Below are 5507 nucleotides of genomic sequence, written 5' to 3'. Positions count from 1 at the left end.
AAAAAAAAATTTCTCAGGTGAGGATTAACAACAACAACAAAAAAGACAAGGAGCTGACTTTTGAGGAAAATAGAGAATTGTGCCCACAACTTTTATGATTGCAATCATTATACTATTTTATAAAAATTATTTTAAATAGTATGAAAGTCCCTATTATTTATAAATTACTTACATAAATTATTATTTATATAAACTTAGAAATAAAAAACACACAAAAATGAAGGCCAGACCAATCACTGGAAATCAAGTATATGCAGAAGAGTCAAGATCTAACAACCAAAACCTCAGTATTCACAGTGCTCTATTTTCCACAAATTTTGCAAAATATATGGATAGTGTAATTATTTATTTAAAGTAAGACTGATTGTTTAAAAGCATGCTTTCTCACACACGGAGTGGGGCATAAGATCAGTGGCAACAGCAACAGTAATACAGATGAGACGTGAGCCTAACACTCATCATTTTGTGGTTTACCTCCTGTGTCTTACTCCCTCTGATCCACTGTGAAACTAAGAGCAAAAGAACACACACATACAGTGTGGTGGTAGCAGAATGTTGAGGATATTTTATTTTTTGAGGCTTTTAAAGAGGTTAAACAATGCATATGAAAGCACTGTATAACTGCAACATGCTCCAGAAACAAGGCATTATTTTATTTATTGTAGAGCAAGAAAGTGAGGCAGAAGAGGAAATGATTAGTTGCATTTGTTCACGCAACCATCCATCCAGCACTTGAGTGCCAGATTATAAGGGTAGAACTAAAAGCAGCTGCACGTCTGGTCAGAGAAAAACCATGTAAACCAAAGCAGCCCCTCATACCTGTTGTTTGGTCCACACTGTTTTTTATGTGTTTGGTTTTTAAATGTGAACTACTGACATTTAGCATAAAAGTTCTAGATTTCTGACTTCTCTTAAAAAGTCAGAAAGATGTGGGAACACCAGGAAGCAGTAAGTACTGTGAAGAGCTTGGGGCTCCAGAGCCAGTTCTGCCATTTTGCTAGTTTCATGTTACTTAACTTCTATCTGTTTCCCATTTATCAACTAGTGGTATTAATACCTACCTCATAGTGCTGATATGAGGATTAAATGAAACGAAACATTAAGTAAAACAGGGGTCCTCAAACTACGGCCCGCGGGCCACATGCAGCCTGCCGAAAACATTTATCCGGCCCGCCGGGTGTTTTTGCCGCCGCTGTGTGCATAGGAATTTGTTCATAGTTTTTTTTTTAACTATAGTCTGGCCCTCCAACAGTCTGAGGGACAGTGAACTGGCCCCCTGTTTAAAAAGTTTGAGGACCCCTGAAGTAAAACACTTAGCAGAGTGCCCCTCCCCAATAAATGCTAATCATTATTATCATTTCAGGTTGGCAACAACTGACTGGTTAGGGGAAGCAGAACAAGTTCTCTTTAGGATGTCCACTCCTGGACTGCCTCTCTCACTTACAATGCTTGCTTGGTCTAGCACCACAGGTTGCAAATTCTAATAGCAACAAAGACTGCAATGCAATGTATAAAGGCTAAGGAAGATAATTATAGGGAGAGGGTAAGTAATCCAATCAGTCAATGAGCCTTACTGGGGGCCAGGTTCTAGGACAAGATACCCAGTGATGAGCAATAAGGCAGAGTCCTTAACCTTAAAGAACTTCCATTCTGGTGGCAGGAACCATAAGACATTTCAGGAAGTGACATGTACTATGCAGAAGATAAAATAAGGCCATATAATAAAAAAGTGGCAGGAAGGGGGAATGGTTTCTGGTGAAACATTTGATTTGTGATTTGAGTGGATGAGAAGGCAGCCATGGGAAGAGCCTGGTGAAAAGAGGGAGGTGGGAAGGAGACAACATTGGAAAAATCATGTAAGGCCTCTACATGTAGGCCTTGGAAAGGAGTTTGGATTTTATTCTGGTCAGGAAATATTTTATAGAGTAGCTATTTGAGAGCTGTTGCTAGGGGTGGAGTGGAAGTATTAGGAACAGAGGAAACAGAGTGGCATTATGATCAAGCATGGAGTGCACCAGAGGTTCTGCTTGCAGGAGGTCAGATGGTGGGGTCTTATATGCTATGCAGTTATTTTTATTTTATCTTCTAGCTCAGTGATACTTAATATTATGAAGATCCCTTTATAACAACCAAAACAAGTAAAAAACACAAAAAATAAACCTCTATTCCATGACAGTTGAATTTATTCAGAAAAACAGATAATAAAAGGGTATGTAACAAATTGGTGTTTTGTGTGTTGGTTTTTGTTTTTTTGTGTTTTTTTTAACTAGTAAGCAATACTTTTGAGAGACAGTATATCTACTCAGCCGACAGATAACCCATAGATCACAAAAGCCCTCTGTACAACTCCTGGCCACCCTTCCCATTCTAGGCTACAGGATGGAAGCACCGCTAAAGGTGATGAGTAGCATTCTGCAAACATTCGAAATATTTTATAGAGTAGCTATTTGAGAGCTGTTGCTAGGGGTGGAGTGGAAGTATTAGGAACAGAGGAAACAGAGTGGCATTATGATCAAGCATGGAGTGCACCAGAGGTTCTGCTTGCAGGAGGTCAGATGGTGGGGTCTTATATGCTATGCAGTTATTTTTATTTTATCTTCTAGCTCAGTGATACTTAATATTATGAAGATCCCTTTATAACAACCAAAACAAGTAAAAAACACAAAAAATAAACCTCTATTCCATGACAGTTGAATTTATTCAGAAAAACAGATAATAAAAGGGTATGTAATAAATTGGTGTTTTGTGTGTTGTTGTTTTTTTGGTTGTTTTTTTTTAACTAGTAAGCAATACTTTTGAGAGATAGTATATCTACTCAGCTGACAGATAACCCATAGATCACAAAAGCCCTCTGTACAACTCCTGGCCACCCTTCCCATTCTAGGCTACAGGATGGAAGCACCGCTAAAGGTGATGAGTAGCATTCTGCAAACATTCTAGACGAATGGCCTGGGAAGGACTGAGTCTACCCAGTCAGGTAACTAATTCAATGGTCCATGAGGGAGCACCAATGTGGCCTCAACTAAGACAGTGAGGATGGGAAAAGCGTATGTGAAATATTTAGGTGAAATGGAAAGAACTTAGTAAACAATTGGATGTGAACAGTGAGGGGAAGGTAACTCCAAGACGACTCCCATGTTTCTGCTTGGGTTAGTGAGTGGGTCATTAATCAAATCAAGGAAGAGTAAAAGAGCAGATGTGCAGAGAAAGACAGTGTGTGACGATACTCATGCTAGCTGTCTCAACAGATACCTAGATCTGGAGTTGTGGTGCAAGTGTAAATTGGGAAATTGTCAACAAGGGACGGTAATGAAATCACAGAGCATGAATAAAATTGACCTGGAGTAATATGTAAAGAAGCAGGAAACTTGGGGATATTCAAAGGGATAGCCTATCTAATAATAGACAAACATGGTAATTGACCGTACCTTCGCTACACCTCACATTGGCTAATCAGTGTGACATGCAAATTAACCGCCAACAAAGATGGCGGTTAATTTGCATATACCAACTGGGAGCGAAGCGCTACAGAAGGGAGCAAAGTAGAGGCGGTGGAGACAGGAACGGAGCCAAGGCTGCGGAGGCAGGAGGTGGGAGGGCAAACCCAGCCACAGCGGCTGAGACAGGTTTCGCTCCCTTCTCTGCTTTGCTCCAACTGCAGGAAGCCCTATTCTTGCAGGAATCTTCCTGCAACGGGCCTCTAGTATATATATAGGAGAGAAAAACAAAACAAAACATGTGAAAAAGAGTGAGAGGACATTAGAAGGAAAAGTGAAAGAAAGCAGGAGATAGTAGTGCCATTTCTACATGGTATTGTAGAAATCAACAATATTAAATGCAGTGAAAGGAGTTGAGATAATAATGCCTTGCCAAAAGAGCCACCACATTCACATTCATTCAACATACATAATAATCACTCTCTGTGTGTCAAATATTGATACAGAAGAGACAACAGTGAACAAAAAGTCCCTGCCTTCTTGGATTTTACATCTTATCAGAGGGAGATAAACAATAAGCAAATATACATATATATAAAATAAAAGCATAATATGCTAATTAGACCAGGGCTGCGAGGGAAGCCGGTGCCTGCAGCTGAGGGAAGGAAGGCCTACTCTTGCACAAATTTTGTGCATTGGGCCTCTAGTGTATATATAATATGTTAGGAAGAAGGAAGGGGGAATAGAGAGGGGGAGGTTGGTCAAGGAATGCCTTTCTGACAAGTTGATCTTAGATCTGCAGGAAGTGAGGGAGACACACAAAATACTTGGGGGAAGGAAGAGTATCCAGGCACCAGGAACAGCAAATGCAAAGATACTGAGGCAGGAACCTGCTTGGTGTGACCAAGGATTGGCAAAATGTCCCCAGGACCTGAAGCACCCTAAGCTAGGGGAGGGAAGGCAGATGAGGTCAGAGAGGTTAGTCAGGATCAAGCTTGTGGGACCTTGAAGGCTACATTAAGATCCTTGGATTTTACTCTGAATGAGAAGGGAAGTCTTTGAATGTTTTTGAGCAGGGGAGAAATATAGAATTTTCTGACTTACATTATGAAAGGCAGGCTGAAAGGAGAAAAAGGGTGGAAACAGGAAAACCAATTAAAAGGCTACTGAAAGATGAGCGTGGCCTGGACCAGAGTAGCATAAGTGGAGATAGATGGTGAGAAGTTAGATTTTGCATGTGTTGAGGGTAGAGCTGCCAGGATTTCCTGATGATTTGGATGCAGGGTGGTACAATGAAAGAGAGGAGTCAAGAATGACTCCAGCCCTAGCCCGTTTGGCTCAGTGGATAGAGCGTCAACCTGCGGACTAAAGGGTCCCAGGTTTGGTCCTGGTCAAGGGCACATGCCCGGGTTGCGGGCTTGATCCACAGGAGGCAGCCAATCAATGATTCTCATTGTTGATGTGTCTATCCCTCTCTCCCTCTTCCTTCCTCTATGAAATTAATAAAAATATATATTTTTTAAAAAAAGAATGACTCCAAGGTGTTTTGTGTGTGTTTTTTACAATATATTTTTATTGATGTCAGAGAGGAAGAGAGAGTCGAACTGTGACCTCCTGGTTCATGGGTCGACTCTCTACCACTGAGCCACGCCAGCCAGGCGACTCCAACGTTTCTGATTTGAGCAATTGGAAGAATCCTCCTGGTTCATAGGTCGACTCTCTACCACTGAGCCACGCCAGCCGGGCAACTCCAAGGTTTCTGATTTGAGCAATTGGAAGAACATAACAGCTATTTACTGAAATGGGAATGAATGTCAGAGGAACAATTGAGATGCCTATAGATAGCCATGTAGAAATGTTGAGTAGGAGATTGTGAATTGGTGGCTTAAGTGTTATTTTTTAACTGCTTTTAGATGCTTTAAAACTGCTTTTTAAAACTATTTTTAATAGCTTTTAACATTTATTTTTACTCCTTTTTAAAGAACATAATTAAAAACTGTGCTTACATTGCCTGGCCAGCGTGGCTCAGTGGTTGAGCACTGACCTATGAACCAGGAGGTCACGATTCCT

General features: G+C 40.7%; 1 pseudogene; it reads left to right on the top strand.

The window, feature by feature from the left end:
• LOC102260807 overlaps positions 1-5507 on the top strand; it is a 12653-nt pseudogene that overhangs the window by 6407 nt on the left and 739 nt on the right.

Source organism: Myotis brandtii, unplaced genomic scaffold (assembly GCF_000412655.1).
Source record: "Myotis brandtii unplaced genomic scaffold, ASM41265v1 scaffold280, whole genome shotgun sequence".
NCBI lineage: Eukaryota > Metazoa > Chordata > Mammalia > Chiroptera > Vespertilionidae > Myotis > Myotis brandtii.
The sequence above is the reverse complement of the archived record's forward strand: the minus strand, read 5'-3'. Positions and strand labels throughout refer to the sequence as shown.